Raw genomic sequence first — 12,726 nt, forward strand, 5'->3', positions numbered from 1 at the left:
GCGAAAGTTAGCGATGAGTTCGCCGCCCATAGCGCGAACGCCGTTTCGGCCGTTCGCGAGATTTCCTCGCTAGCCATCTGAAAATTCCACGCGAGACGCGTCTTCGGCCATTTTCGCGCGATCGGGCTATACGCGCGATCGGGAATATCTGCGAGACCGCATCGCGGTTTACGCATAAGGTGAAGCGTAACGGCGTTTAACGCGCCGTTTCCCGATAATTGATAATATTCTTGAAACAGCGACAGCGCGCGACGCAGAGACGTCGCGTTATCGGACGACAGCGATTCTTCATCGTCTTTTAGAAAACCGTATACGCGCAGAAAACGAAGCGCCTCGATTTTTTCCGAGTCGAAGGGCGCGGCGACCGTCGTAGCGACGAGTATTGTCGCTAGAGTGAGAACCGTCCTCGTGTTAGTCATCGCGCGAAGCGGAGAAGACGCGATAAACTGTTGAGAGACACCGAGCGCGATTGATTCGCGCGTTCCGAGAGACGTCTATTTTTATCGGCGACGAATAATGCGGGTGGGTGGGGAGAGGGAGAGGGAAATGCGTTTCTTTCGACGTCGAGCGTTTGGAATACGCGTTATCTAGCGGACGCGCTCGAGTTCCTCTTTTGTTTTTTCTATTTTATTGTTCGTTTGTCCTCTAAGAAGGACATTCGATGAGCGATTAAAGATATCCCTTCCAACGATACGCGTTATCTAACGGATGTTTTCTGTTATTTCCATTTTATTATTCGTTTGTCCTCTAAGAAGGACATTCGATGAGCGATTAAAAATATCTCTTTCAACGATGCGCGTTATCTAACGGATGTTTTTTACGTTTGTCTCCTAAAAAGGACACTCGATGAGCGATTAGAGATATCTCTTTCCGGTAATTAGAGATATCTCTTTCCGGTAACGATAAATTAGAGATACCTTTTTAGATATCCCTAGATACTTTTTTCCGGCGATGATGATCTTATTGTTCGCAGAGTATTCGGAATGCGCATTATCTAACGGATGTTTTTTATTATTTCTATTTTTATCGTTCATCTGTCCTCTAAAAAGGACACTCGATGAGCGAGTAGAGATATCTCCTTTCCGACGACGAAACGGTCGCGGAAGGAAGACGCGGCGCGATCGATAAATTGTACCGCAACATCCCGCGCGTCGATCTTTATAAAACGCGAGATCGTTTCGAGAAGCGTTAAAGTATTCTCGTTCGCGAGATAACGAAGCTCGAAACGACGGAACGCGAAGTGACGAGAATTAAAATCGGTCGTGATCTGTTCGATATGGAACGAATCGAACAGATCATTAACGCGGCTGATTATATTAACGTAAACGGGGACTTAATCGCGATAAAATCCTATGTTCTGGGAGATCTCGCTACGGATTTGCGCGTGGAAGCGCAAGGTGTTATCGATAATAGTCCGGATTCGTTTAGACTCGCTTTCCAGTTAAACGAAGACGTAGATATCGCGCGTTTAATGTAAGTATCTAATTGAAATTATAATAAATTATAATAAATTATAATAAGTTATAAAAATTATAATAAATTTTATTAATTTTTACTTTTGTATTTTAGACAAGAAATAGAAAGCTGTGTAAAAACAGCGCGAGAATCGCTCTATGAGTTAATAAATAAAACGAGAACTATGCTCGCACAAGCGCAAAGCGTTCACAACGCATTGCGCGACGCTCGTCGACGCGGCGAGAGCGATTTCGCCGTTCCCGAAATTAGGCGAGTCGTCGCATCACGGATCGATGGGGAGCCCGAATCGCGATCGATCGGCGAACTCGAATTACGATCAATGGAGAACGAGGCCGAACCAGCGACGGTTAACGAGAGTAAATCGCAGACTAATGTACGATGGGCGAACTATGAGCCCGAATCGCAACCGTTCGACGCGGAATAATTTTAAGCGTTAATAAAGCGCATTTGTAAGATAATTTTTATCAATAAATGTTATATATTAAGCGAAATGTTGATTTTTACGCTTTTCTTTTTCCGTATCCTCTCGTAATCATCTGTGTCCGCATTAAGTATATTTAAATAGATTTAAAATCTCTTTACTTTAAGTTTATTATGCAACCGTGATAATCTATGGATAATTATAAATTAAGGTTTTATTAGATTTAATTTTTGAGATTTGATATATAAAAATGTAGTTTAAATATAGAATGAAATATTTAATAATTAATTCAATACATTATAATTATATATAAAATTTAAAATATTCTATAATTAAGTTTATTATGCGATCGCGATAAAATAATATCTATGGACAGTTATTATAATTAAATTTGTTACGCGACCGCGATAAAGGATGCGACCGCGATAAAGAAAAAACGCGGTTCGTTCGTATAACGTATATTTTGCAACAATATATAACATATTCGTGATTAAATTTATAGATTATAATTTAAAATATATAATTAATTTGATACATTATAACTTAAATTTGTTACGCGACCGCGATAAAGGATGCGACCGCGATAAAGAAAAAACGCGGTTCGTTCGTATAACGTATATTTTGCAACAATATATAACATATTCGTGATTAAATTTATAGATTATAATTTAAAATATATAATTAATTTGATACATTATAACTTAAATTTATATAACTTAAATTTATATAATATAAAATCAATCGCTCATATTGCGCAAACGGTCGCGTCGCTCGAACCACCAATCGTGCAATTTACACGCGTTTTCTAACGCGCAATTTTTCGCGTGGTATCCGCAATGAAAGGCCCGCGAAGCGTTCAGAGTCTCCAGACGTTCGATGTCTTCGTAATCGGCGTCGATAGTCTCGACAGAAACGGCTATATCGCGATCGTCGGCGACGTTTCCTAAGATCTCGATTAACCACTTCTTCTTCTCGTGACCTTTGACATAGATCTGCACCGTCGAATCAGGGTTAGATCCTCGACATATGGCATCTCGAACGAGTTTTTTCATCGACCCATAATTTGTGTGTCCATCATTCCACTTTAGCTGATGATGATTCGATATCAACCAACACGCTCGCGATTTTTCCGCTCTCGTGAGCAAATCCCACGACATCGGCGAGCGAAAGATGTGATGCGTCAATTCTACACCATTTCTTAATACGGCTACTTCTTTCACGACGAATTTTTCGTTAACTACGAAACCTTGAAGATCGACAAAAATCGGTGTGTCCATCGTCGTTGTTAGCGATACTCGAAGTGTTTCTTTCTAGATTTTTCTAAGCGTTTTATTCTGTCTCCATATTTTTTCGAGTATCGTTGCGCTTACACGATTCTGTGCACGACATTAGTGAGCGGATTGTATTCTACCACTCGATCGTGAATAATAAGACAGTAAGCTGTGGTATTAGAGGGGATGTTTTCCTTGCAGTCGAACTCTATGCGAACGTCCACAGTGGCGCTTTTAATTGACTCATTCTGTCGAGAACAGTCGATGACTACGAGTAGGCCGTGAATTAAAAATTTATCTAAATTTAAGAGCGTTTCGTCGTTTTCGCATCCGTAGTACGTTTTTCGAAATTTCGAATACATATCGTATAATACGGCGATTTTATGTTTATCGAAATCTAAATTCATGTCATCGTAAGGATAAAAATCGGAATTAAGATACAGTTTGACATTAGTTAGTTTACAATTATCGAATAAAGAAGGCTCCTCGGACAGAACGTTCTTCTTTCCAGATTGTAGCGCGAAGATAACGTATCGCGGTTTCTCGAGTTGTGTTGCCGCTTTGACGGCCCACGAGTGTTTGGTCGTGTTCTGTAGAAGCGGAAACTCGTAAAGATCCCATGAGCGAAAAGCGACGCTCAAATATCGTCCACTATCTAACGTGCGCAATAACCTTAATTTATTAATATCATTCAATACTATATGAGGCATTCGCCATTGTATTTTTAACAAAACGATTTTAGGTTCTTGCGTTTCGCGCGATATGACGCAATTGTTATCGTTGCGCGCTCGTATTAAAATAAGCTCGTGTCGCGCGTTGATCACAACGCGCTTGTAATCTTCGCAAAAACCTAATAGTACGTTAAGAGGTACGCAAAAATTAAAATCACCGATTGACGAATGAGTTGTTGCTAATAAGTCCCATCCAGCGTTTTTTAATATTTTACTTCTTTCGACTGTCAGCGACGCGTAATTTTTAATCGTACTCGTTATTCCAACGTTTCTGTTTCGATCGATCTCTACGCCATCGAGCTCGTAGCGAATTTCCTCGAACATAAACGCCGCGCAATTGTTTACTAATCTCGTTATCGATGCGATTTCCTCTTGCGCGCTCGATGTTTCCTTTGACTCGAGTCTGCCCTCAATGTAGATAAAACTGTCGCAAGGTAACGTATACAAATCTTGCTGTTGTATAGGAATTCGTATCTCATCGCTATTTCCGAACGTAGTATTGGCGTAAGGGTTGTACGTGTGAGTTTCGATCTTGACGATGCGATCGTCGAAGATTGGCTCCCCACTGATACTTAGAATGTCGCACATTCCGCTTTTTACGAAGAAGCGGTTTTCGGCACGACAAAACCCAAAGAGCGCAGAAAAGTCTCGTTGGCGGCGGTTAGTCTTCCTCCCTTTTTTCTTCTCTTTTCCGCGTTTAGAGGTGACGCGACAGCGATAATAGGTGCGTTTCTCGCATTCGATCCATTCACTACGAGCATCGCGCGCTTCTCTACCGTTTTCGTCGCACGTGTAGACGAATCGTAATTTCTTCGCCGCGAAAATCGATCAATTTTCCGTTTTGGTCCACAACACGCACGTTTATATCGGTAATGGTCCGTGCGATGATCGGAAGGTAAATGATCTGCGTTGGAATTTCCGACACTTTATATCCGGGTGGAACGTTAGGCGCGAATTCGTGTATAGTATGCGCGGATTTGTCGTTATGATACGCTCCTGTTGTAACGTTGCACTCTATTCGAATAAGGTTAATGGCCATAATATTTATTGGCTTATCGGATGCGTACCATTTATTCGGTTGTAATACACGAGACGAGAAACCCAGGAGCGAACCGATATTATCGGGTTTTGTAAAATTTACTCGATATGCGCATTTAATTTCGCTTCTCATAGTGTTATCGTTACCGCGAAGCGTTATAGAATTTTCACTTTTATCGCCATTCTCATCGTCTTCGAAATAATCGTCATCAACATCATATATGTAATCATCATCGTTCGTTTCCGGTTTTTCATTTTCGCGTTCTCGTTCCTCCTCTCTCGCTCGTCGTTTATGACGAATCGCTGCTCTTAGATACGCGTTTATAGCGCTTAATTCGTAAGATCCTATTGGAATTGCGATAATCTCGTCATTATTATCGAAGTAAAATTTATTATTCGTAGAATTTATATTCGGTATCCTATTATAAGTTTCAAAATTGGTTAAACCTAATTCGTAATCGTCGTCGTTTAAATCGAGAGGCGGAAAATAACTCGCCGCGAGAATACTGCTTCGTCCGGAAAGAGTGAGAGTTAGCGACATGATCGGTGAGAGCGATCGAACTGCGTTCGATTGACGAATAACGGTTGATATTATAGTCGACGATTCCTCCAATCGACTTCTCGGAGAAATCGAAGACTCAATTGTCCGCAAATATTCTGATCGCGCGTCTGCTCGGAGCGACGATTGTATCGAATGTTCGCGTCGCGCCCGAGATAACGCGCGAGTTCGCGTGGAGGACGAAGATCGCCGAAACCGTCGTAGTAAATTGCGTCGTCCCCTTTTTTCGCGTACGCTACCCAATGAGTACCCGGTCCGGATGCGTCGTCTAAATTCACAATGCCGCTCTCATCGCGGCGCGCTTGCGACGGAAGCGCGTTGCGCATAAACACACCTCTAAAATGAGGTACGCGCGAGAGTATCGCCGCGCGATTTAATTGTTCGTTTGTTGTTGCTCCGACGGATGGGAGAATCTTTAGCGTCTGTTTACGCGAAGTTTTTTTTTAGCTCTTCTTCTCGTTGAGGATACGCCACTTCCACGTTTGTACGGCGCGAGATATAAACCGCGACCTTCCATCGCGCGATCATGACGCTGCAACTCTTCCAGTTGTCGTCGCGCTGCTTTGCGATCGTTCACCGCTTTCGCGATTCCCGCCGCTCCTCCGGCCAAAGAACCGAGAGCTCCTAATAACGGTAGCAGGGGTAAAAAGCCGCCGCGTTTCGCTATCGGAAGCGTTCTTTTTCTCGTAGCGATTATTCTTCTTTTGTTCTTTTTTCTTTTGATTTTCGTTGTACCCATTCCAAGTTTTGTCTTCGATTTCATAGCCATCCATACAGCCGCCGCGGCGGCTCTCTCGCCGAGAGTCGAGTCTTTAGCCGCGACACGTTCGCGCGCTTTTTTGGCAAGCGCGTGGTCAGCGACGTGTCGATCAGCGAGCTCGCCGCTCCGCGAGTACGCGATATCGTGCTCGCGGCAGGCCGCGTCCAGAGGATTGACACCTCGATCGCCTCGCGCGAGTCGTTTCGCAAGATGAGTACCCGGCCCGCAAAATTGATATCCAGGTATATGTAGTTCGAAAGGGAGTGCGTTTATCGCTCTATTCAACAAGCCAGCGCCATGACTCACACCGTACTGCTGTTTCGCGAATTGCATTCGCCGCAATCTTTAACAAGCGGCGCCGGACCGTCGATGTGTGTTCGTTGCCAAGGGCGATTATAATGCTCTAGACATCGACGGTAGCGCCGCACCTCCGGATCCACTTTTATATATTCAGGCAGTTTCTCCCACAATCGTTCTACGTAGCGACCGAAATGCTTTAGTAAAATTATTTTCGGAATATACCGCAATTGATCGGTGGTGAAATCGAGAATATCGTCGCCATCTATTAGTAAGATAAACATTTCGATTCACCGCGCGCAATTCGCTACTGCGCGATTGATGGCAATCTATTCGTATATAAATTAAAAAGTCTCGCCCTGCCTTACGCGAGTGTATCGCGCACGCGCGCAGCAAGAGGAATGCGTTTCGTGCGGCAACCGATCGCGATAAAGGTGACGAACCTCGATAATAAAACGCGACCGTCGAAAGAAACGCGTAGACACGGTCGTCTATTACCGAGCGCTATTCGTTGCGTTATTTGCGGGCCTTCTAGTTGCGGCAAAACAAACGCATTAATAAGTTTGTTGGAGAGTCCGCATGGTGTACGCTTCGAGAACGTTTATGTTTACTCAAAGTCATTGCAGCAGCCTAAATATCAATATTTAGAAAATTTATTAACACCGATGGAAGATATAGGTTATTTCACATTTTCTAATAACTTTGACGTTATTTCACCCAGCGAAGCTCTCCCGAATTCGATATTCGTATTCGACGATGTAGCGTGCGACAAACAAAATACTATCAGAGAATATTTCGCTATGGGTCGACACTCGAACGTCGATTGCTTTTATCTGTGCCAGACGTATGCTAAAATACCGAAGCATTTGATTCGAGATAACGCTAATCTGTTAATTCTTTTTAAACAAGATGGTACTAATTTACGTCACGCATACAACGATCACGTGAACACGGATATGTCGTACGAGAATTTTCACGCGCTATGTCGCGCGTGTTGGCGATATAAATATGGTTTCTTAGTAATCGACAAAGATAGCGCGCTCCGCGCTGGTAGATACAGACGAGGATTTAATGATTTCATTGTACCGTAGAACGATCAGTTATCGCGAATACGTCGAACGCGTCAATCGCTCTCTCGCGAGTTAGAAGAAGTTGCAATGGCCTCGACGGATATCGGCGAACGCGAAAAAACAGCAAAAGAGATAGCTAAAACGCGCGCATCGATTCGTAAAAAACACAGAGCATTAAAAACTGGAAAAATGGAAAGCGAGATCGCGATAGAGAGTCATTTCAAACCGATCGTCGAACCGCTACGACGCATCGCTGATCGCGCTGAGCGAGACGAGATAGAGCGAAATGAAATTAAGCGCGAAATGATAAAACAAGATGCAACCGACATTTCACCCTCAACGAGCGTCGAGGAAAAATGGAAAGATGAAGCACTAACTCCCGTTTGGAAAAAACCTAAAGCGAAACGAATACGCGCTCGACGACGATTGAACGCCGTTTCTACTCCATTAAACGAATCTTTCGTCGAAAGAGACCCATTCGCGCGAAACGAAACCGAAGAATATGAAACGTTCGAATCCGAGAGTCTCGAATCGCCCTCGATATCCGAAATACCCGTTAAACAAATTTCGCGAATTGCTCAAGATCGTGAAATATCGTACGGTCAACTAGGACCGTTAGGGCGAAAATATATGGGGACTCTTCTCGGCGGAGAAGCGCCGAACGAGATTGATCACGTTTACGGAGTTTACATCGGCGAGAAAGGTGCGATGCTCGGCGATAAGCGATTTGACGTAGACGCGAATGATTCCATATTTATAGATGAGATTAAATATGTCGGTACTCCCGGTTTGTATGAATTAATTTTTATAAAAATTCCTAATAGTCTCATATATACAGAAAAAGATAAATTAACATACAGAAGTATATTGTTAACAACGAACGCTCATAGACGTGATCATGACGCTAAAAAATCTGTCTTAGGAAATAAAGGATATAAATACAAATTTATTATCGCTCCGCTTATTCATAACAGCGGCGCGAAAAAAACAGGCGCGGGTCGCGTATCGTCGACTATGCGTGTCACGGACAATAAAATCGATTACGTCCATTGGAACGATCCAAACGAATTAGTGGATCGTTTGCGATTATTAGACGCTTCGCGTCGAGCCGGCAACAACGCTCACGAAAACGAGATTCTATCGATAATCGAGGAGCTTCGCGAAACAGGAGCGATCGTATAAATCGAACTGTCGCGCGGATGACTGTCGCAGTCGTACGCGGAATTCGCGATGTCCGTGAGCAAATTTGGCTCGCCTTTAAAAAATCGAGGCTACGACGCGAGAACCGGAAGACTACGTCCGGCTATCGAGTCTCTGCGAAGTTACGTGCGCGATAACGCGCTGTGTCTAAGCTCTTCCATTGAATACGACGCGAGAGAGCGTAAAATAAAACGCTTGGCTCAACCTGAGGAGGACGCCGATGCGACAAGCAAAAGCTACGTCGAGGGAATCACATCGCAATTAAGAAAAGACGCGAACGAAGCGGGACAAGGCGTCATTCTACTATTCACGAGACTCGCTCAGCTCGATAGCGCTTTAGGTAAACGAATAGACGTCGCGGAGAGTTTCGTTTCCGAGATAAAAACACGCGATGACGTTCTGAGTAAACGAATAGACGCTGTGGAAAATTCCATTCCGAGAATAGAAACGAGCGCTAACGCTCTAGATAAACGAATCGATGTTTTAGATAAACGAATCAAAGGTTTAAGCGATCAAATCGAAGTCGCGAAAAAAACTATATCGCTCAACGCGACGGAGTTCTCGACGAGAAACGCGAACGATCGTAAAATAATGTTCAATCAAGGTAAAACAATACAAGAACTAAATCAAAAATCGCGTATCGCGGCGAATTCCGCAGTGAAATCCGAGACGAAGATACGAGAATTGGAAAATTCAACGTTACGATTGAAGAGAGACGCAGACGAGCTATCGGGAAGAGTGAAAGAACTAGCAAAGATTAGCGGAAGCGGCGAACCGCTCGAAAGAAAGATTAGCGAGAGCGGCGAACCGCTCGAAAAAGAGATTAGCGGGAGCGGCGAACCGCTCGAAAAAGAGATTAGCGGGAGCGGCGAACCGCTCGAAAAAGAGATTCAATTCAACGTTATTCTCGAGAGAAAGAAAAAAGAACTATGAGCGTTAAAAAACGAAAACTAGTCGAGGAATTGCACGCTCCCGCGAGAAGAAACTTCTCGCGTCGTCGCGTTGCGGTGCGCGGGTACGACGACCTATGGCAAGCGGATGTGGTCGAGATGCGTCCTTACGCGAGACTCAACAAAGGCCACAACTACATACTCACCGTTATCGACGTATTAAGCAAATACGCATGGGCTATACCGCTTAAGAGCAAAAGCGCAAATGAGGTTACTCGAGCGTTATCTAAAATAATACGAGACTCTAAGAGGTGTCCAAAAAATCTACAGACCGATAAAGGAAAAGAATTTTACAATGCCGATATGCGAAATTTTACGAAGAAGCACGAAGTAAATCATTATTCGACATATTCGGTGATGAAAGCGTCGATAGTCGAACGATTCAATCGTACGCTCAAAAATTTTATGTGGAAGTATTTCACGCTAAACGGAACGTACAAGTGGATCGACGAGTTACCACGACTCGTCGAAGAATATAACACGCGAAAACATCGCACTATAAATATGAGACCTGTCGACGTAACTCCAAAAATTGCCGATAAACTTTTAAATACTGTATACAGCAATATAAAAATCGCGGCTCCGGCGAAATTTAAAGTAGCCGATCCGGTACGCATCAGTAAATTTAAAACGATTTTCGAGAAAGGCTTCACACCCAACTGGACTACAGAGATTTTTCGAATAACTAAGATACAACGGACTAATCCCGTAACGTATCTATTAAAGGATTCGCGCGGCGAGCCGATCGCGGGAGGATTCTACGAGCACGAATTGTCGCGCGTTGGCGATCCCGACGTGTATCTCGTAGAAAAGGTGCTGCGTCGAAAGGGTGACAAGATTTACGTGAAATGGTTAGGAATGGACGAATCGCACAATTCTTGGATAAATAAAACAGCTGTATTATGATAAAAATGTATTTTTATTAAATAAAACTACATATTATACATATTATACATATTATATAATATTATACGAAATTGTAGACATGTTAAAACTAAAATAATCGTATAATTATAAAACAAGGAAAATCTTAGAAAAAATAAAATAATCGTATAATTATAAAACAAAGAAAAAAATAATAACACAATACAATTAAAATTAAAACTTGTAAAAATCGATTAACCGTTTAAATAATCGATTATAGAGTAATTATCATTATTAATCTTTAAATCGTATGATTATAAAACAATCGTAATTTTGTACGAGTTCTCTCTTGCGCTCCATATAAACTCTTTCTCGCGCCGCTACGCGGCCGCCATATCCTGCGTTCTCTCTTTTGCGCTTTATGCGGACTCTTTTTTATATTTTATATATATTCTTCATCGCATTGTTAAGCGAACATCGTATCTCGCGGTAACTTTATTCTCGCGGTAGCTTTATTCTCGCGTTACTCTATATATAACACTTTCAAGAATATAATAAAGAGTCATGGAAATCATCGATCTGTCCAATTCGCGGCAAATCTCGACTCGATTTATGACAAATTCTCGCATTCTATCTCGTTTGCATGTAGCATGTAGCATAATATATGTTCGATGCTAATGAAGTAGAATGCGAATTTGTCAAATCGAGTCGAGATTTGCCAAGACTTGGACAGAATGGTGGTTTCCACGACTTTTATATCGCAAAAATACAAAAAGTTCATTTTTTCGCGTTCTATACGAGTTCTCTCTCGCACCGCTACGCGGCTGCCGTATCCTGCGTTCTCTCTTTCAAACTTTATACGTACTCTTTCTCGCGCTTTGTATACATTCTTTATTACGTCACTATGATAACGCTAAAACTCGCATTAACATCTTTTTCACATTATTCTATATAAAACACTTTCGAGAGCATAATAGAAAGATCGTGAAAATGTACGATCAGTCTTATTTATAATAGATTTTATATTTAATACCTATTATATATAAGACCGATCGAACATTTTCACGATTTTTTATTAAAATCTAATAAATAAAACCGATTAATTTTTATTATTTTATTAAAATCTATTATAATAAATTATATTCAAATTATATTCAAATTATATTATTCGCGCAAATTTGTTCTTCGAAACGATTCGTAGAACGTTCATCGATGTTTTTTCAACGCAATCGTGAATTATATCGAAAATACAATGATAATATATTATTTATAAAATATGTTTATACTGAATAAACTACTAACTAAAGTTTAAATGTTTTAAGAAACATTATATAATATTTTTTCGCTCCCTACAACGGTATTTTATAATGTCCCCACGGTAACGTATCCGTAGTTCCCGATATCGTGTATCGTTTGTCATCGTGCGGACTGAGCGCGATTTTCAATTCCGATACTGTATACATCTCGTGTAACTCGGATCTTATACAAAACTGCTCGCGCTTCATCTCGATCCCCTGTCGAAGACAGCGCGCGTAATCGTCAAACGTTATCGTTCTCGCGACAACGCCGCTCTTAACACCCTTGATTCTTTTTGTATCGCTTTTACCGGCGACTCGCAGCGCGTACATTTTCGCTCTAAGTCCAATAAATTCGGTCATAATCGCGCCAGCGTTCTCATCCTTCATCGCACCAGGTATTTTTTTATTAACGAGAGGCATTCCATACGCATTGTCCATTGCGTAATCGCTCGTATCGAACTTATCGATATCGCGTTTCATATTCTCGTATATGTCCTCGCACTCGACGCGATAAATGAGACTATCCGTATCGGTGTACATTATTTTACACTTATCTCGATACAATGGTAGCATGTACTCGTAGTGAAATTCGTATAAACGAATTTTAGATATATCGAGAATACACATACCTACATAAATTGGTTTATTGAACTTAATCTCGAGTTTACGCAATTCTACAGCTACGAGATCCTCCGCGAAAACGCTTCTACTGTGAAAATTCGGCTTCGCGATCATCGCCTCCGCGCCGTATCGTCCGTCCCATCGAGTCACGAGTCGAACATTCGAATGAT

This window comes from Polyergus mexicanus, unplaced genomic scaffold (genome assembly GCF_030449975.1).
Source record: "Polyergus mexicanus isolate NDT 795.1 unplaced genomic scaffold, iyPolMexi1.0 SCAF_10, whole genome shotgun sequence".
Taxonomy (NCBI): Eukaryota; Metazoa; Arthropoda; class Insecta; order Hymenoptera; family Formicidae; genus Polyergus; species Polyergus mexicanus.